This window comes from Euphorbia lathyris, chromosome 2 (genome assembly GCF_963576675.1).
Source record: "Euphorbia lathyris chromosome 2, ddEupLath1.1, whole genome shotgun sequence".
Lineage (NCBI taxonomy): Eukaryota > Viridiplantae > Streptophyta > Magnoliopsida > Malpighiales > Euphorbiaceae > Euphorbia > Euphorbia lathyris.
This window is the reverse complement of record NC_088911.1, coordinates 96,589,952-96,612,105: the sequence shown is the minus strand read 5'-3', so window position 1 is coordinate 96,612,105 and position 22,154 is coordinate 96,589,952. Positions and strand designations below refer to the sequence as shown.

The window sequence follows — 22,154 nt, the reverse complement described above, 5'->3', positions numbered from 1 at the left end:
AGAGTTTAATGCACCCAGGGACATGGCTGATCCTACGTTCAAGATAGGGATGCTGTTTAACGATAATGAGGAGTTTAAGGAGGCATGTAGGAGCCATGGCATCAAACACCAATTTCAGCCATGGTTCCGACTCAACACACCTATCAAGGTAGAGGCTGTTTGCAAAGGGTTGATAAATGAAACGGATAACTGTCCGTGGAGGATATACGCTTCAAGGGTTGATAGAAGGGATAAACTGAATCGGACCATGCAAATTAAGAGTGGTCACTTCCAACATGAGTGTTGCAAGGTGCACAAAAACTTCCATATGACTTTAAATACATTGGAAGGAAGTATTTGGAGGACTTCAGGAGTGATGCAGACTGGAAGGTGCAGGCTATGATTGATGATATTAGAAGAGAGATGTCTTTGACCATTGGAAGGATGACAGCATATCGGGCAAAGTGTTTTGCTCTTACCATTATATATGGTGATGAGAAGAGTCAATATGAGAACATATACATGTATCTGTTATTTTCAACACCATTCCTTCTGTGTATTTTTATTGTATTCACACTGGCAACTAATGTTGTTTTCTACAACTCCGTGTAGGTATAGGGCTGAGATATTGAGATCCAATCCAGGCAGTACTTTCGTGGGTAGGTGGAAGGAAGGAAAGTTTATGGGCATGTATATGTGTCTGAATGCCCTAAAATCAGCTTGGAAGGCAGGGTGTAGAAAGATAATCTCACTTGATGGCTGCTGGCTCAAAGGCATGTTTGGTGGACAGCTTCTTTCAGCTGTTGGGATTGATCCCAACGATTGTATATTTCCCATTGTGTATGCAATGGTTGAGACAGAAAGCAAAGAGATTTGGACCTGGTTTTTGGAACAGCTGGCATCTGATCTGGATATATTTGACAGTAGCCAATATACATTCATGTCTGACAGGCAGAAGGTATAATGTTGAGCTATTTGGCTTTGTCTTTGGTTAGATGAGATGTTGATTGGTTATGTCTATCTGGTTATGTCTATTTGGTAATGTGTATCTGGTTATGTTTTTGGATATATTTGGCTATGTCTATCTGGTTATGTCTAGTTGGTAATGTGTATCTATTTGCCTATGTCTTTGGTTTGTAAGTCTTTGGTTAGTTAAGATGGTGTCTTTTGGATAATTGTTTCTTTTCATTACCTGTAGGGATTAATAGGGGCAGTTGAGATGCTGTTTCCTCATGCTGAATATAGGCTGTGTGTACGCCACATGTACACAAATTTTAGAACTAAATTTAAAGGAAAAGTGTTGAAGGACCTGATTTGGGGTGCAGCAAGGGCTCCATATATGGCCAAGCATGAGGAGTGGTTAAACAAAATTGAACAAATATCACCTGAAGCTAGGGAATGGCTTAGACAAAGGCCAAGCGAGCACTGGGCTAGAGCATGCTTTTCTGAAAGGTAATCTCAGACTTATTGTATATGAATTATGTTGTGTCAAGTTCTAATTATTATAGGTGTGTGTTATGATACAGGGCACAATGTGATATGCTGCTGAATAACTTGTGTGAGTGCTTTAACAAATACATACTGGATGCAAGGGACAAGGGCATAATAACAATGTATGAGATGATCAAAGTGAAGTTAATGAAAAGGATCAAGAACAAAGCAGATTTCATGAAGAGGAATAAGCAGAAATTCTGTGGCAAAATCTTGAAGAAGCTGGAGATATGTAAAGATTGGGCAAGGCATTATCAACCAACATACTCTAGAGGGCCTAGAGTATAGATCAATGGGTTGGGAGAGCAATTTGTCGTGAACTTGGAAGAAAACACTTGCACATGTCGAAGATGGCAGTTGACTGGGATCCCTTGTAGCCATGGATGTGCTGCTATTATAGGGCAAAACCAGAATCCAGAGACGTATCTAGCAAATTGCTATTCAGTGGAAACGTATTTGAAGGTCTATAGCTTCATCATAGAACCAACGAATGGCATGGATCAATGGCCCAATGTAGATCCACTAGTTCCAATAGAGCCTCCTACACCAGTCAAGTCCAAGCGTGGTAGAAGACAGAAGGCAAGGAGGAAAGAACCAGAAGAGATTGAGGCATCTAGCAAAGGTAGATTGAGCAGGAAAGGCACCATCTACATGACATGTAGAAAATGTGGAGGCAAAAACCACAACAAAAGGACATGCACATCACAGGCCTCAACTTCAACTGCTCAACAGGTCTTTATTTGTTCAATAGATACTGTATATCTTGCTGTTATAGCTGTAATGGGACATTTTTTGTTTAATTGCTCTTACAGCCGAAGAGAGCAAGGACTACTCCAAGGCCAACAACATCACCACCAAGACCAACTACTGCTGCAGTGACATCAACATCACAGCCACCTCCATGTCACACAGTTCGTTGGATGATGAATGTAAGCTCTTATTTTTGTGGGTGTAATTGCTCTTGACTACTATTTGCTTCAATTTCTAATGTATATGGGTTGTGTAGGGAACTAGCCAGACTGTTGCATCATCTAGTCAACCACCCCAGTCATCCACAGGAGGAAGACAAACTAATGCAAGATCAACCGTTCCTCCAGTGAGGAGGCCATGCACAAGAAGTTCTTCTTCAAATGAACAAAGACCATGGCGTTAAGGGGATTTAGTTTTTTGTTGTTTTGTGTGGCAATGTTATGGCTTCAGGTTGCACATATTTTGGATGTTTTGTGAATTGGCCATGTTGGCTTAACATTTTGTATGTATTTTGGTTGTTTTGGGAATTAGCCATGTTGGCTTAACATTGAACATATTTTGGTTGTTTTGTGAAGTGGCCATGTTGGCTTACCAATTTGTCAAAATTGGTATATATTGTGCAGTTGCAAGATTGTCCGAACCGTATCTTGAAATTAGTATATATTGTTCATAGTCCATGTTGGCCTAACAGCTTCTTGATGTTCAATTTGGTCTTTTTGTAATGTTCAATTTGGTCATTTTCTGATAAAATGTCCTCATCAATTAGTAATTGTAATTATCTTTCTTATTGCCAAGTTCAATTTGGTCATTTTATGGTAAAATGTTCTTATCAGTTTGGTCAATTTGCCATCTTGCTTGTTTTGACATCATTTTCTTTTTCCATTATCAGGAGTGCAAACCAAAGCACAAAAAGGGGACACAATATTTAGACATCATCAAGCCATTTAATCAACAACACAAACATAACCATTAGACATCATCAAGCCATTTAATTAACAACACAAACATAACCATTAGAATCCATATATGTCAACAGAACAACAATATGTGTTTACATTAAAACAACACTAACCAAAATCAACCTATAACACAAAGCGTACACATAGCAACTATTACAACAATCAGAATCCCTATCCATTTGCATATCCCTCCCCTGTTTCTTTTCATGTTAATCACCACCTCTGTATTCTCTGGCAACTCTACTTCACAACAGCTTTCCCTTTCTAAATCACGTCTCAATCTGATACCTTCTTTTTCAATCCTGTCTAGCTTCCTCAATAATCCAAGAATTATAGATTTTGCCCTTCCATCCATAACTGGGTCCATCCACTCGAAGAAGTTGCAGGCATTAGGTTTATATTTTAGATAGAGGAAAAAGAAAGAAGAAGATGAAGGCAACATATACAGATAAAAAAAAACAGAAATCTAACAGTGAAGAGATCAGTTCTTACCCCGAAATTTACATAGTTGAAGTATCTTCTACCCGGATTTGAATCGCTCCATGAAGTTTTCAGAGGAGCTTCGATTCCACAGTGGCATATCCTTCTGCTACCAAATCGATGATGATTATGCGTGGTTGAAGGCATCACGTGTGTTGATATCGATTAGGGTTTTTGAAGGTCTAGGTTTTTGAAGCTTAGAGAGAAGGAAGAAGAAAAGAAAAACGATGACAGGAGAGAGAGAACGAAAGAGAAGAGAGAGAGATCGCGAGACAGGAGAGAGAAGGAGGATGATAAATAGGTAAATGAGCTAGAAGTTATTTAGGAGGGAAAACCAAAGAGGGGGCAAATTAGTCTTTACACAAACATGGGATCCACGTTTTTTTATTCAGGATTCGAAATATGGGTGACGTGGCGCGTTGACTGGCGTTGACCAGTCATTTTCACCGCCGTACACCACATTGGGAGGTCACACCTAAGTTGGTACATATTAGTGAGACAAAATGAAGTTGGTACACCAAAGTGTGATTTAGGGTAAAGGTTGTACACCATGTGTGAAATTTACCCTGAATTTTTCCACAATTAAATCTTTTATTATTAGCTGTTAATTTTTTTATACGTGTCTTAATTTTAGTGGCTTGGCATACCACATCATCTTTGTGAAGTGGTATGCCAGGCACACACTAAATTTTCTCTACTGGTCATACATTTTTGGAAAATTAAAATTAAACAAGAAATTAATATTATTTTTGGTAATAATAGAAATTAATGTATAAAGGTAGAAAGTTTAAGCAGGTACCTTATTCATTAAACCTACTGGTCATAGTTTTTTAATTAAAAAAATAAAAAAATATATATAAATATATAAGGATGAAAGTTCACGCCCTAATTCATACCTCCACATATCGCCGCCCTAATTTCTTTCTTTCCCCTGATTGAAATTTTTTGGAACCCTACTATCACGTCTTCCTTGTCTCCAGCAACACCTGCACTTGGATGATCCATGTGGATGACAGATTACGGTAGTTTGCTAATGGAAGCAATTGTAGTTGATCTACCATGGTTGACTTGCAGGTGCTGCCATGTTTGCTCCGCTGGTTAATCCCTATGATTCTCTAATGACCAGCGACGAAAGACGTGGAATCTGGGAGAAGTGGACTCGGAAGAGGAAATTTATGTACTTCTTAGCATGGAGGTTTCCTAGATTTCTTTCCTACTTCTACCACTAGAGCTTCTTGTCTGAAAGGCACGAGCAGATCGACATATGGCTCTCATTGTCACTAGGAAAACGAGTGAGTAAATTTTATTAAAAGGCGAATGACAATGAAAACAGGAGGCCTTATGTTTTTGGGTTGTCATTTAAGCACAGTTTTTCATAATAGCTTTCCTTTTCAGGATAAAGCTTTGGTCGAGGACCCAATCCATGAGGAATTCTGGCATAGGGGTGTGGAAGAGTCCATTCGATAGGGTAATGCGGAACCCTTCATAGAGGAAGTTGTTCTGCAAGTTTCAAATTGGGGGTTCAGCCTTGCTGACATCAAATTAGAGAAGAAAAAGTTAGGGAAAGGTATCCTAAACTGGCTCAAATTTTTGCTAATTCGATCTAAAGAGGAGTATACAGGTTTTTTCGGTCCCATACACATATGGCAAGTAAGTTCTTTCTCCTTATCTTTATCTTTCAGCTATCCAAACTATAAGCTTCTCTGCTGTGATGCTTAGTTAACGTATGTGTTCCTCATTTCGAATAGTTACTAAACTTTTATCAGATCCATATGCATAATATAACTAAAGTCGATAACATTCACGATTCTGCAACATTATTACAGGGGATGGAAGACAAGGTTGTACCCCCAATGATGACTGATTTCGTGCACAGGGTTCTACTAGGAGCTGCTATGCATAAGCTCCCATATGACACAAACACCGGCGCCTGATACTTATTATCTACAACGCAGTTTGCTCTACCTCTGTTCCAGTTCGCTTCTCCAACTCCTCGGTGATCCCAAAATCTGGCTCGTCTCTGATCTCCTCTCTAGGTACCGATCTCACACCCCTTAGTGCTTGCTTTTCATTTGATGTTTGTTATGGTTGTGCATTGGTTGTGATCGTTGTTGTAGGGGGTGATGTTTGGTTTTGGTTGTTTTCTGTTGATTGTATGTCTGGAAATCCAGGTTCCTCCTTTATCTTTATATTGTATCATAATCTGTTTGCATCCTGAAAAAATATGGTAAATTGAATTTTCATTCTATGAAACCTTATTTTAGACAACAGTGGACTTATTTTCATTTTTTATTTTTTCTGGATTGAATTTTTGCTGAAATTGAAGCTCCAAAGCATTAAAATGAATTTGTATGTATTCATTATTAGCAGATTTGTTCGTGATAATTGACAAAATCAGAAGTGAATGAAATCCCAAGTCGTATCATGTAATTAACTTCACAGTTGAATGACAAAGCAAAATTCTCCTCTTTCAATCAATTAATGTGTGGTAACTTAATGAAGTTTCTACTTCCTTAAATTTCAGTTATTTATACATATAGGGTGAAGTTCTTGTTGCCTAGAGTTGTTATTTTTTTGTGATAGTAACTTTCTCTGTTTCATTTCTTCTGATTTTCTAAAAGACTGATGCTTTGACAGTATTTTAAAAATGGAGCAGATGTTGCCCCTTGATAAGAGCACAATGGCTTTTGGTCATCTTCTTACTCTATATGGAAGGACTGGTATAAAAGATGAGCTTTGCCGAGTTTGGAATGCATACTAGAAATTATTTGAGATGAATGATGAAACATTTTGCTGCATCATGTTGTCTGTGTTGAATCTGTGACATATTGAACGTGTTGAAAGGATATCTGAGAGTGGGAGTCCAAGTGCACATATGACTCTCGAGTAATGAATAGGTTTCTATTACATGTTCAAGATTATGTAAACATATAAAAAATGTAAGAGACCCAAAAGCCTTAATGGAACCGGTGCTCAATCAATGGATTAGTGATGGGAACAATGTTCAAGGACCTCTAGCCAGGTCTCTCATTGGCCTCTTGCAAGGACAGATGCGCTATGATCATGCTACTGAGCTAATTTGGTTTTCATTTCTTAGAATTACAATAAGCAGGTTCTTTAAAGAAGAGTTTCATTGTAATTATTCTCCTCTTTTTTTAGTATCCTTAACATAGTTGTTTGAAACAATGAATATTGAGTGCTCTTTAAGGTTTATAATATACTTCTTTCTCTATGCTCTTGTCATTGTTGAATGGATGTAAAGTTATTTTCTCTTTAACTTGTAGATTTCTTTTCATTTATTGCATTAGTCATACAAATATGCTAAAGAGAAACAACTGCTTGTTCTTTTTAAAATTTGTCTTGCATTTGCAGCACTAACTAATTCAAATTTCAGGGTAATTTGGTCCCCGAGAACTCAATGTTTCCATCTGGTACCAAAGCTTGGCAAACTATGTCCACAACAAAGGGCTTAAACTGGGAATCTACTCACAGGGTAAAATGATTCTTTGCTTGTTTCGATGGTTCTTTCCATTTACAGAATATAATATTTCATCCCTTCTGGGATATAATGCTGCTTCTAATATGGAGTTTTGCTAGTTGCATTATTGTTACTCAACTTGGTAATATGTAGTTTTGCTAGTTTGCATTGTTGTTAATTGGTAAAAAATGCTTTTTATATTCTTGTTCAAATTTCCATTTCTTGTTTGTGCAACTGGAAATAAGAAGGTACAAATTCATATTTGCACTAGTAATTTCTTGTTTTATTAAATTGATCTCAAGTCTGTATTCCTTAAGCACAAATCTACAACTATAATTATGATGATTTAGTAACGACAATACATTGATTCATTATTATTGACATGGATCTTATTTATGACAAAAATCCATTTTGTGATTACATGTGTTTTGTTACTTTAAGCAAAGGTAACTCATTTACTCTGCTAACTTTTATTTCTAACCTGAAAAGCAACCTGCTCAAATTCCATATGAGCAGCATATGGAAGAGAAGCCTACTTATCCTTTGTGGCGGCTTACTTCTGTTGTATGTGAGATTTGGTTTTGCATCTTTTGGGTGTTTGATCAGTTCCCTAAATGGTATCGTATCAATAGGGAAACTTACAACAACACTAAATCAATAGGCTATCTACAAGGTACACTTCGATACTAAACTTTCAACATTCTATTCAAACAACATTAAATCAATCATAGATATAAATTTGTAAGAGTAGATTTTTAACCCCTAAATGACTCTATGTTATGAAAGGTTTGAAAGGGATGGTGAGCCTTCACAGCCTCAAAATATGCTCGACAACATTCGCTCATGAGGCCTTCTTTCTATATGTTATGTCATTCCAATGTAATGTGATGTGATCTTAGAAATTCCTATCAATTTTTCTCCATTGTTTCATGTTTAGGTGTGTGCTCATATTTTACCTCCCAAATCTGAAGGCACCAAGTGTAAACCTCAATGGCTTATTTCCCTCTACAATTAGAGAGGGTATAAACCAAACTGTCATTTACAAAATCAGCAGTACTTCTGAAGGCCCTGTATAATTATCTTATTTTTACATGATGATTTTGAGTGAAGCAACTATAATTTATCAAAGTGTTGTTAGTGTTCTGTCTTCTGCCATATGATATGTGCATAGTTGAAAAAATAAGTCCATGTTTGAAATAATACACTTTTGCTGAAGTTATTTGGTGCCGATTTCTAGTGTGTGTGCATGACTTCAAAGCTGTGGAAAAAAGGTTGAAACTGTTCGCACAAACTGATATTAGGTATGCTTTTTATTGGATAATTATACAGTAAGTAATGGAAGCTTGCATCTTCACACAATGCAGCAGTGGAACCCATTTTGCTTAATCTTTTCATTCGACTATGAATCTTTCGGGTGCATTTCTTTGTATTTGTTTTATATAGTATTTATTTATTTATTTTGTATTTAAATAGTACCATTATAACATTAGAAATTCATTCAGGTACATGCTCTTAAGCACAAATTAGTGAATGTAAGTGATATGGGTATGATGTCCACTTCTGTTATCAAAATTTTGTATTTCTTTCTTGACTTGCTGGTGTTATTATCAGATATATTATGTTGCAAATATTACTATATTATTGCGAGCGCATTTGAATTTTTGCTTTGGAGATAATTTATTGCTTTGTTTATATTAATGTTTTTTATAATTATCATTATTGTGTAAACAAAGCTGAAAAAACTTAATAGAAAAAATAAAATCATACTAATACTTATAAAAAATATTAATGAGTTCCCTTCAATCCAAATAAATTGACGAAAAATAAAATATGAAAATAATTTTAAAAATAATTCACAATTACCGACGCAATCTACGACGCAATTTCTGTCGGTCAATTATTTTAATAAATATTTCGAAAATAGATCACCGACATATATGGGTCGGTGATGTTGTCGGAATGCCCGACGGAAGTCCCCGACTAAAAGTAGTCGGAATTTACGACACAAACAACCGACGAAAAAATTGTGTAGGTGATATCTTGTCTCGGTAAAAAATTGCCGCAGCAGCTTACCTACGAGGTCAACGCCGACACATCGCATTTTGTCGATCTTCTGTCGGTGATGATGATCACCGACACAATTTTGGTTATCACCGACGGATTATTCCGTCGATGATAGCGATTTTTCTTGTAGTGAAAGTAAGAATTAAGTGTTGTGATTTCGGTTTCCATATGCAAAATAAACTTCTTCCTATATCGCATCCAAAATTATAACAATCTTTTTTTTTTAATGAAAATCTCCGATTTAAAAGTTCGCAAATTTGGCCCACATCTCCATATAAAACTGCAAGAGTTATTATTTTTAAAAGAATTTTTGTTTTGTTTTGTTTTTTTGATTGTTGCAAAAGGAACAATATAATCTCAAATGTAAATTAGAAAGGTAGTGATGAAGATCCAGATCCTAAAATGGTCATCCCGCTGCACACCAAAATATAAAGTTCTGGACGGTTCGGAGTTTTCAATTTTTTAAATCGGCTTCTTTTTCGATTAAGGGGAAAAAGAAAAAGTTATGTGGTGTATACATAAATAAGAACGTTAGTACTTTTTATTATTATTAAAATAATAATAAATTATATAATTTGAATCATTTATAAAAAAAATTGAAAGTTAATTAAGATATAGAAGGATTCAGAATTCATGAAAAGAGCAAGCATAATATTGGACATTTAATATTTGATATTTGATAGAGATAATGATAATGGTTGGGATAAGAATATTTATATAATAAAAGATTGAAACATGTATAAATATAAAATAGTTGAGAATTATTATTTCATATTTGATATGTTGGATACAGATATGGATAAAATAATAAATTTTACTATATTACATCTACTTAAGTTACATAAATTGATTTGAGAAATACGATGGATTTTTCCAAAATATTAACATTGTAGGAGCTTGTCTTATCCCTTTATACCATCCTGTTAGATATAAGATTTTAAGGATAACACTTTTTTTTATCGTTCCCTTATCTCCATACCCTGTCTCTAAAACAAATAAATAAATCTTTCATTATTTATTCATATCTCACACCATTTATCCCTCATGCCAAACACACTCTAAATGTACTGCATGCAAAACACAATCTTATCAAAATTTTAATTTAAACTTGGTTGAAAAAGCAAAGTCCTCACTATACTGAGCAAGTGTTTATGCTTTCTTTCACAACAATGTTATAATGAGGAGTGTAAGGACGTGATTTTTAATGTAAAATATCTACATAAGTATATAATATATCTAGATGCAACTCGGATACATTATCATTTCTAATTGTTTGAATTCGAGCACCAAATTGAGTAAAAACATAATTGTAGAACCTTTCCATTACAGCAGGAACCTTACCTTTGGAACATATAAAAAAATATTCAACAAAATCTACTTTAATCATCTATAATAGTTAAAAAAAATATTTATAATTAACCAAGTAATGATGAAACATTCATAGCCCTCATGTATCAATATGCAATAACTCAAAGCATTTTGTAGTGTTAGATTGACTAATAGGAAAAGATAACCTTCTTTGTTAAGGGACCAACACATAAAATCTAAACAAGTTAAGTTCTTGTACATTGTATGCGATCTACCACCGGATAAATGGCATAACCTATAATGTCAAATAGGAAATGAATTCTTATCATAGGACTGTGAAACATTAGAAATTGACACAAACAATGTACAACACTAGGCTTAGTAACAACAAAATGATATAGACCTCCTGACATTTCAGTTATACCAATCATTTTCTTTCCGAAATTGTCCTAAAATAAACACTTTTATGCCTTAAAAATTATGGAACAATCATTATCCTTTAAGAATTTACATATTGAAACTAAGTTAAAAGAGAAATTAAGTATGTATAACACATCTTTTAAAATCAATTCATTGACTTCTTTGAAACCAACAAAAACAGTTGTATTATTAGGCAAGTGAACTATTTTAGTTCTTAGAGGTAAATATCTAAATTTTACCGTTATACATTGAGGCTATATATAAAGCCTTACTCTATCTTTTATAAGGATCTCACATACTTCTCTGAAATATACAATCCATTTTCTTCTTCTTTCTCTCTTTGATTAAGATCTTGATATGGTATCAAAGAAAATATAGTATGCATACAAATCTTAGTTTTCTTCTTTCATTATTGCAATCATTAGTTCATTCATGTTTGTTGTCTATGATCTTTCTCTTTGAAAATGTCTTATATCGGAGCAGTCACTAAAGAGAATGGTGACAATGAAAACAACGGTAGCAATCTGAACCTTGAGAATCTTATTGCTGGAACCTCTTCCACTGTCAATACTGCTTCACCTTCTTCTGAAGATGCCCAAACTCTTCCTTTTACTTCTTCCACTCTATTAAAAGATGTAGTTGTTTCCAATAAAGAAATGCCTTCTTCTCCCATGAGATTTGGTGACACTCCGAACTCTAAAACGAAGAAATGATAGAAAATATACAAGTATTTTTAATGCATTCTTCTCCTGAAGTTGTTCAAACTACTCAAACTTTGCCTGAGGATCAAGGTGAAAGCTCTCGAAAGGGCTTGCAAAGACTAACCTCAAAGCTAAACGATCAAGAAAGTCCTCTAAAACTTTCTTGGTTAACCTCAAAACTTTGTCAGAGAAGGACTCAAATCCCCCTACGCCAAAGGTTCTCACTTTGTAAAGAAACGTCATGGACCTAGAAGAACTTGTGACAAAAAAAGTTCAAAGCTTACAAAGAGGAGAGAGCTCAAAGAAATGCAAGCCAAAAATACTCCATTCCCCCCGGAGTAAGCATAGAGACTGTTAACCAAGTTACAGACGAAGTGAGCTTGGAGATGCTTGAGACCTTCCCAAAATATGATCATCCGGAGGTATAGATGATTTATTTTCATAACATTCATCCTTTATTTTAATACTTTTTAATCCTTCGTCCCTTCGATTTTGTAGTTATGGCATAAAAAAATTGGTTTCGATAGTTTGGGGATCGATAAACCTTCGTTTTTCTTTTGTGAGATTCATAACGTCGAATCAAGGATTCGGTAGAATCTTTACGAACACCTCTTCGTCTCCTAGGTGATCTAGATTTTTCTAGTTTTGGATCTTATCTGACAAGTGAAAGTGAATGATGATGTCTTCAGTATGTAGGGCTGACATGCCTCTCCTTTGATCTTCCCCTAAACACCTTTGGCTGGGATTACTCAGAGAAACCTCATTTTCTAGGATATGTTTGAGCTACATGATAGTAGAACAGGCAACTGATCCATTCCTTTCTCCATACTTGTCAGCATCCCTTGCTTCCCTCAATTCCAAACGCATAACCTCCATTTGCAAAGCATGTTCAACCAAATGATGTTCATAGATTCTTGAACATATCCTAAATTGTAAATCAATTGTTTTGTCAAACCGTCTATGAATACACGTTGTTCTGAATCCAATGATCCTAAGAAGGCATCAATCCTTCGATTTGGAGTAACGAACAACGATGTTATGGGATGGTTGCTTAAATCCACTAAGCCACGATTTTGTGCGGCCGATGAACTTGGAATATCTTCAACTCGATGACTAGGTTGAATTATAGGTTGAACCACCGGCTGAATCACAGAGCGAACTGTTGGTCCCTTGTAAGGTTGCAAGTATAGTTCCAAGGGGGGGTTAGGAACTATTTAAACTTTTTCACAATTAGGGCAGACTTCTTTTTCTAAAGAAAAAGGTTTGAACAGCGGCGCTGAGTAAACAGCAAGATACTGGCTTAGTCAACAGGTGACTAGGTCAGTTTCTTAGCTTGAGTCAGGAGATAGCACTTAGAGTCTATTCCTGAGCTCAGACGTTCAACGCGCACAACTCAATTTGACCTCTTTACTTGGTCAGTTTTGATTATTTAAAGCAAGCAATATAAATAAGGAGTTAAAGGTAAGAAATACTTCACTCAGCAGATTTATCCAGGTTCGGCTTCTTCTAAGCCTACGTCCTGTCCCCAGAACACGTTCCGAGATTTCAAATCCTCTACTGAGCTCTTTAAAGGTAGAGCCTCAAACCCTTTACAATATCAGCAATTAAGTATGACAAGAGTACCTTCCTCTATACTTCTACTCAATCCTAATCTCTCGCTGAGTACTTAAAACCGAGTACTTAGCCTCTCCTTTCTATCTCTAGAAATGATAAGTGTTTTGTCCTAATACAAAGATGTGCTAAGACACTTTAGACGATTTAACAATCACTCTAGACTTTTACACAAATATGAGAAATTGTAGTGTAAGATTTGCTTTGCTTCTTGCTTGCAGAACTTGTGTAGAAATTTGGTCAGCGTAACTGCTTAATCAAGTTCTGTGTCTTGTGAAGCTTATGATGGCACTATTTATAGAGACGTCTGGGCGTCGGTCATTTCGAATTTCGAAATAACCGTTGGAGGGAAACGGCTATATGTCGTTGTCATCCTGACTTGCTCAGAGCTCTCGGCCAATCACAATCGTGTATCTTCTGTCCTCGGTCAGCTCAGCAGATGGTCTCTCCTTTTATGGTAAGGTCAACTGGACAGCATACTGTGTCGTCTGAACTTTGCCAAAAGAGGAAACACTTTGTCTGGAAGTTTTCCTTCGCCAACTGCTGTCTTGTACGTTTGTCGAGACTACTCAGCGGCTTCATCTTGAAGTTGTTCCCGAAGGTCTTCTAGATCCTTCCGTTTGCTGAGTTGCGTTTTGTTCAAAATGGCAACGTCTTGACATACGCGGGCCGAGTGTACTGAGTTGTTTGACTTGGGCCTTGGCTTCCGTAATGGGCTTGGGCCATTTAATCCTTATGTCTTATAACAGTTTTAACTCAACATTGAACAAACACATTAGTAGAATAAATTAAAGCATTTAAACTTGGTGTGTTTAGAATATGTATTTTAATTATACTTAAACAATTTTGTCAAATCAAAATTATGTGGAAAGGTGTTTCAACAAACTCCCCCATTTTGATGTTGGCAAAACTATTCAGCAAGGAACTCAGTATGAGCTCCCCCATGATAGTTGACCTAGTATATTTAGGCAAACTCCCCCGTAAGGGTTGAGCTACTGACTTAAAACATTTAAAGGTTTAAATGAGTAAGTCAAAGATCAGTTTTCAAATATAGGTCAGCTATTTCAACATATTCTATTTACTCAGTATAAAGCGGAAGGTTTAGTCATATAGAGTGCGCTGAGTAATTTATTGTTCAATGAGTTCTTAATAGACAATGTTTTATAAGCATATAGGTGAATGTCAAACATATTATCAGCATTTGATTTAGTCAAATAATTTTTACAAGTGTTAAACATGGCTGATTCAATTGAAGATACTTAATAACTCAGTATTTAGCAATATATATCATAACTTAAGATTTGAAGATGAAGATAAGGATATGTGATAATTCGTGAAACCAACTGAGCTGAATCATAAGCACGGGCCCATCCCAAACTTAAGCCCACGGTTCAAGATTAAATGGGCTCCTAATAAGGGAAAGGGCTAACCGCCCCGAAATCCCAACAAGGCACTAAACCACCCACTCAGAGAAACGGGACCACGTTTGTGACTACGTGGAGAACGCGGCACAGAAAGAGTAACCGCCCTCGGCGGTTACCTAGAAAGGCTTATAAAAGAAATAAGAAAGCCAAGGGAGGGGTAAGTTCACATCTTTTCCTCAATACGATTATCGATCTACTAAATTCCACACAAAACTGACTTGATCGTCGGAGAGTTTTCCCGGAGATCCTGTCTCCGGTTTTGTTTTGCAGGTAACTACGACGTGGATCATCAAATCAAATCCGGCAAGTTATCAATTGGTGCGGTGAACGTGGACCTTTTTTACCAACATCTGGTTAAAGGTACACCAAGAACATGTCAGAGCCATCACGAACAACCGGAGTTACAACCAGATCAACTAGTATGAACTCAAGAGGTCCACGGACTGTGAGTTCGCAGCCTGCGAGTACACAGCCTGTGATACCCAGCTCGACGAATCCTTCAGGACAGTTGAGTCCATTATTGGAGGTCCAAGTGCAAACTGAGATGGAGATGTCGAATAGTGAGTTTGTGCAAATGGCAGGACAGGTCTTGGCTACGAATATGAGCCAAGCGGCTGGAGATCGAATGATTAGTTTATTAACTGCAATCGCAGATCACAATACCGCTGTAGCAGCTGCCCCACAAGAACCCGTTGTCACTTCGACACGACCATCAACTATTCCTGCCGTATCTACGCTTCCGCAGTCATCTCGAGAGACGAATCGGGTGGGTCAGAGTAGTCGCATGACACCACATAGCCATCCAGGCAACTACTCGCACCAAGATCCTAATATGACGGTCCATCCGACCTGGCAAACATCCCAACCAATGTCAGGAATGCAAGGAATTTTTCCGCTACAACAAACGGAGCCTTTTGTCCACAGACATTCAGAGTTGATGACATCTGGAGCGAATGTGTCTGGGCGGGAGCACACTTGGAATTTTGATCCTATGACTGGACAGCGGTTAGACCCACAACGAGAACAAGTGTCGACACAGTATGGCAGGTGGATATCACTCAGAATCCACCAGCAGCGGATGGAAGAAGTTCGGCGGGAACCCAATACTGAATTGGAAGATCAACTGCGAAGCATGATGGAGCGAATGGGATACACCCCTAGGGCGAGAGCAGTGGTGCAGAGTGATTCGCCTTTTGCCCCATCGTTGTGGGAATTTATTCCAGATCACAGAATAAAAGCACCGGCGATACCTAAATACTATGGGGATCCAAATTCTGACCCTGAGGCGCATGTCAGGAACTGTAGAGAGTTAATGGATGTTGCAGGAGCAAGCGAAAGAACAATTTGTCGATTGTTCTCGACCACTTTGGGCGGAGCAGCATCCGATTGGTTTCGGTCTCTACCTACTGAATCTATTCACAACTGGACTCAGTACAGTCGTGATTTCTGTGCAAAGTTCGTGGGCTGTAAAGCGGCAGATGTGACGGATAGGCAGCTGAAAGAGATCAAACAGAGAAATTATAATTCCCTAAGGGAATTTGTTGTAGCATTCAATGATATTCTGGTGCGGTTGCAGAACCCAGATATCATGAGCATTCGCAACATAATGGCGGATGGAACCACAGATTGGAGCATGCGGGAGGAAATCATCTGCAACAAGCCACGCACAGTGGCCGAACTCATGAAGATAGCAAAGGAATTCATGGAAGTGGATGATGTTAACAGGGAACATAGAGCTCAAACCCGGCGAGAACGAGATGCGGCTAGATCCACTTCGGACAATCGGCGCCATCAAAATCAAACCCAATCTAAGGGTAATTTTGTTCGGAAAGGCGATCGCTCCTTTCAAGGGGGGGATATCAAACACCATTGAACGCGACTCGCCATGAGGTGTTACTTTGGATTGAAAAAAACCCCCTGAAGAAGGATGTGCAGTTTCCTGAGGCGAAAGGTCGAACCAGTTTGGGACGATATCCTAACAAATACTGCAGGTTCCACAGATTGAACGGCCATGACACGAATGATTGCTACGAATTGAAGAGGGAGATTGAAAAGCTGATTGAGAGAGGAAAACTGAGTCAATTCGTTAGAAAAGAAACAATTGATGAAAAAGCAACACTCCCGCGTGAGATAGAAGCAAGGCCAGAAAAGAAGCAGAAAAAAGGAGTGATTAACGTAATAGCAGGCGGGATCTATGAGCCTCCAATAAAAAGGGCTCGCCGTGAACAGCGAAAAAGCAACACGAGTAGGGGGGATGCCCTCAATTATTCATTTGCGCGAATCACGGAGCCGCATGCGGATGCATTGGTGATTACGGTGGCCATTGAAGGATGGGACGTCAAGCGGGTCCTTATTGATACAGGAAGTTCTTGCAATGTTATTACTCGAACTGCATTCAACCAGTTGGGCATTAACGACGAGCGAGTAGAACATACGTTCATGGATGTAACTGGTTTTGGAGGTCAATCATCTCAAACAAGTGGACAGGTGGTGTTGGAGACAGAAATGGGCGATAAGAATCTAAAATGGAGAGGTGATCTAGAATTCGCAATTGTTGATCTCCCATTGGCCTATAATATAATTCTTGGGCGTCCGTTCCTATCGAAAATGGAGTCGCTCATTTCAATGAAGCATTTGACATTGCATTTGCCAACACACCAAGGGCGAGTCATTGTTGAGGGTGATCAACTTATATCTCAACAAGCTTATACATTGTCACTTGAAACAAAGCCAGATGAAGAAGATAAAGTTGATGAGAAGTTGCCAGCTGAAGCGTTAGGAGAAACAGAACTATTCGCCATTTCAAATGACAAGAAAGTAAGGATAGCGGCAGGACTTCCAGAGGAAACGAAGAAAGCCATTACCGAGGTGTTGATCCAATGCGAGTCGGCATTCGCCGCTCCAGATGAAGTGCTGAAAGGGATAAGTCCAGAAATAGCAACACATCGTTTGAATGTGGACAAAAGTGCAACCCCAGTGCGACAGAAAAAGAGAGGACATGCCCCAGAGCGGGAGAAGGCGATTGAAAAAGCAGTGGCGGATTTGCTAAAATCAGATGCAATTCGAGAGGTCACTTATCCGGAATGGCTAGCCAATGTGGTGCTATTCAAAAAGCCAAATGGAACGTACAGAATGTGCATAGACTTCAAAGATCTGAATAAAGCTTGTCCGAAGGATATGTATCCGCTACCTAACATTGACATATTGGTAGATGGGACTGCGGGATTTGAAGCTTTATCATTCACCGATGTGAAATCCAGTTACCACCAGATACCAATGGAGAAGGCGGACGAGATCAAGACGTCATTCATAACTCATCAGGCAACTTATTGCTTCAAGGTGATGCCCTTTGGACTGAAAAATGCGGGAGCAACATATCAACGGCTGATGAACAAGATATTTTCAGATAAATCAGGCGAGAACTTATCGATCTATGTAGACGACATGATCATTAAAAGCAAGAAGATGCAAGACCATCCGCAGGATATTAAAGAAATCCTGGAAGTGCTGATCAAATATGGCCTCAAATTGAACCCGGAGAAATGCACGTTTGGAGCGAGAGCAGGGAAGTTCCTGGGTTTCATTGTTAGTGGCAAAGGAGTTGAGGCGAATCCTGAGAAGGTTAAAGCAGTGATGGAGATGAAGACGCCAAGGAGCATAAGAGAAGTACAGAGACTCAATGGGCGGTTGGTGGCATTAGGGCGATTCATATCATGCTCAGCTAGGAGATGTCTACCTTTCTACAATGCCATCAAAAAATCTAAGTCCTTTGAATGGACACCAGATTGTCAAGAAGCATTCGAGGGGATAAAGCGATTACTATGTTATCCGCCCTTAATGAGCAGGCCAGAGGATGGAGAAGATTTATTTCTTTATGTATCTGTCACCAGCACGGCGATATGCACTGTAATGGTGCGGGAAGAAGAAGGGCAACAATATCCGGTGTACTACGTGAGTAAAGTCTTAAAGGATGCAGACCTTCGATATTCGAGGTTAGATAAAATGGCCCTCGCGGTGATAACCACGGCGGCTAGGTTGAAGCCATACTTCCAGGCGCATACTATCATTGTGAGAACTGGAATTCCAATGCGAAAGGTACTGCAGAAACCTGATGCATCCGGGCGATTGATGGAATGGTCAATTCGCTTGGGAGAGTTCGATATTCGTTACGAAGGAAGACCAGCTCTAAAAAGTCAAGTACTTGCCGATTTCGTGAATGAGTTCACGTGGGATGAAGACGAATGTCCAAAAGCACAAAAAGAAGAATGGAGTATGTTCACAGATGGGGCATTATCCACAGATGGAGCTGGACTGGGAGTCGTCATCAAGGGTCCGGATGTTATTCGTCTGTACTATGCGGCAAAGTTAACATTCAAAACTACCAACAATGCCGCGAAATATGAAGCAATGATATGCGGATTGAAGTTGCTTAATGAACTTATGCCAGAAAGAGTGGTAATCTACAGCGACTCTAAACTCATGATAAATCAGATCACAAAAAATTATCTGGTGAAACAGGAAGATCTGGTCAAATACCATCAGGTTGTCGGTAGATTGACGCAGGAGTTAACACATAAAGGAATCGTCTGGGAGATGGTGCATGTTCCAAGAGGCCAGAACACAAAGGCTGATGAGTTGGCAAAAGCAGCGGCGAGTAGAGACCCATGGAGTCAAAAAGCATGTAATTTGGAAATAAGGTCGTCACCAGCATTCGAAGCCGATCAGATTATGGTCATCGAAGAGCTAGAAGATGATGAAGATTGGCGGATGCCCATCCGCCAATATCTGGAATATGGAGATTTGCCGGTTGATAAAAGTTTAGCCAGAAAGCTAATCGGGCAGTCAGCGAGATACTCAATTCGGGATGGGACTTTATACAGGAAGTCATATACATGTCCATGGTTAAAATGTATTAGCCGCAATGAAGGAGATTACGTGCTGAGAGAACTCCATGAAGGAAGTTGTGGTGCGCATGAAGCATCCGCGGCGTTGGCAAGAAAAGTCAAGTTGATGGGATATTATTGGCCGAAGGTGGTGGAAGATTCCCAGAAAATGGTAGCGGAATGTCACAGCTGTCAAATCCATGCTAATGAAAAGCATGTCCCAGGAGCCGAACAAGTAACTATAATGACGGCGTGGCCATTCGCAACATGGGGGATTGATATAGTGGGGCCATTCCCAGAAACAACAAGGAAGAGGAAGTACTTGGTAGTCGCAGTTGACCACTTCAGCAAATGGATAGAAGCAGAGGCAGTAACCACTCAAACACCTGAGCGAATGATCGAGTTCTTACGAGAGAACATTATCATGTGGTTTGGAATCCCACAAGCGCTTATAACCGACAACGGTACCCAGTTCAACTGTGTCAAATTCAAGGCATATTACGAAAGCATGGGGATCAAGAATCATTTTTCCTCCGTAAATCATCCCCAATCGAATGGTATGACAGAGGTTACCAACAGGGCCATGATTCAAGGAATCAAGAAGCGACTAGGTGATAAGAAAACAGGTTGGGCGGATGAGATACCTCATATGTTATGGGCATACAGAACTTCTGTAAAGGCAGCAACAGGCGAAACACCTTTCTCGCTGGTCTATGGAGCCGAAGCAGTCCTACCTGTTGAAATCCATTCGCCTACAGATCGGGTAATTTATTACTGCGACACCCAAAATCCTATCAACATTAGAGATGCATTGGATTCTGTTGAAGAACGAAGAGAAAAAGCTTACATGCGAATGGCAGTATATCGCAATAGAATCAAGAAGTATCATGACAGAAGGGTGCGAAAGGTGATAATCAATGAGAGCGACTTGGTCTTGAAAAAAGCAGATAAAATACAGTCCAGAGAAGGCAAAGGAAAATTAGGCGTCAACTGGATCGGACCTTACAGGGTATCCAAGAAGTTGGGACCATCAACTTTTGAAATGGAAGAAATGAGCGGCAAAAAGCTCCCGCGCACCTGGAATCTAGAGAATCTACGCCTATATAAACAGGCCGAGTAGTTCAGGGAAATGACGAGTACTCTTTTTCCTTTTATGAGTTTTTTCCCACTGGGTTTTCTGATAAAAGGTTTTAATGAGGCTTTGATCCCACACAGTTTATGTACCCATGTAACAAGAAGTCTTTTTTCTCTATCAATAAAGATGTTCATTGGTTACAATTATTCAGTATGCTACGGCTGAATGCAGGTCCTTTTCAAACTGATAATACAAACACATAAGTGTGTTGCCTACAAAAGAAAGGCGGATGCATGATTACGCATCATTCGTAAAACCTTATGGTTAACCTTAAACACATAAATGTGTTGCCTACAAAAGAAAGGCGGATGCATGATTACGCATCATTCGCAAAACCTTATGGTTAACCTTATGATTATTTGAAAAATTATAAGGCATAAAATTAAGCGAATAAATGAGTACTCAAAAAATTGCAAAAAGGGTCTGGCCACCCTAACGAAAACAAAACTAACTACGAAAAATTACAAGTATGAAGTCGGCAAAAGGCAAGGGTCGCATACGAAAATAACCGGCATTAAGGCGACGAAGAATAAAACAGCAATTGCACATATACGAAAAGCGGCGGCAAAGTCGCTCGGTTGATATATATACTGGCAGTTTGTTACATACAACAGTTCGGATATAAATAAAATTATACTACAGTTTCTTCTCCTTCGCCTCTATTTCCCCCTTCGCCTTCAGCGGCTCCTTCATCTTCTCCAGTGGGGTGATCTGCTTCAAGCGAATCCCCAACAATCAGATCAGTAACCGCATCAGAGCGAGGTACCTCTTGTTCAACGTGAGAAACATCTTGTGGTGCCCCTTCTTCTACATTCTGATTTGGGATCTCACGGCTAATTGGAGAGTCATGAAAACTCTGCCAATCTAGGAGAAGTACCTCATCCATATCGGCATCCTCGGCCTCCAACTTGTCCCATTTTTCAGCTAAATCCTTTTCAGGAATGGGAACCTTGGGGCGATTAAGTACACGATCTGGATGTCCATGCTCATAAGCCGCATGAATCCGCTCTCCATACCAATAGATGCGAGCACCATCTTCAGTTGTGATCTCCTCGGCCCTCCTCTTTTGCATCTCCAAAGCTTCCTTGGACGAATTCAGATCATTAATGGCCTTCTGAAGCTCATCGGACTTAGTCTGGAGGGATTTGAGAGCTTCCTCCTTCTCGCTGATGGCCTTCTGATAAGCACCTTCAAGGACCTTTACTTTGCCTTGGACATCATCAAAAAGCGACTTCTGAGTCGCCAATTCAGTGCCAAGGCTTTCCAGCTCTCTAGCTCGTTCAGCATCCCTGCAGAGGGCACCCTCCGCGAAATTGATAATCTGCATATAGGACGATACGTGAATAAAAAGAGTGAATGGAGACATGCATTTGAGGGATGGAACATGAGTAGAAAGCAATTTACCTCTATAGCACGCTTCTCAATCCCCTCCATGGCAGTTGGAAGCGGCACTTGTTCGCGCATGCGAGAA

General features: G+C 38.9%; 1 long non-coding RNA gene across 13 annotated transcripts; it reads left to right on the top strand.

Annotated features, from left to right (window-relative positions):
- The first annotated feature begins 4,561 nt into the window (after positions 1 to 4,561).
- Positions 4,562 to 8,460, top strand: LOC136219051 (uncharacterized). 13 transcript variants are annotated; one of them, XR_010684039.1, is made up of 6 exons: positions 4,562 to 4,951; positions 5,055 to 5,309; positions 5,486 to 5,695; positions 6,030 to 6,794; positions 7,054 to 7,152; positions 7,627 to 8,460. It is a non-coding gene; the product is annotated as an uncharacterized lncRNA (long non-coding RNA). The 13 variants fall into 13 exon arrangements; XR_010684040.1 differs by having other exon boundaries at positions 6,030 to 6,142; positions 6,297 to 8,460; XR_010684041.1 differs by having other exon boundaries at positions 6,030 to 6,147; positions 6,316 to 8,460.
- Positions 8,461 to 22,154: the final 13,694 nt, after the last annotated feature.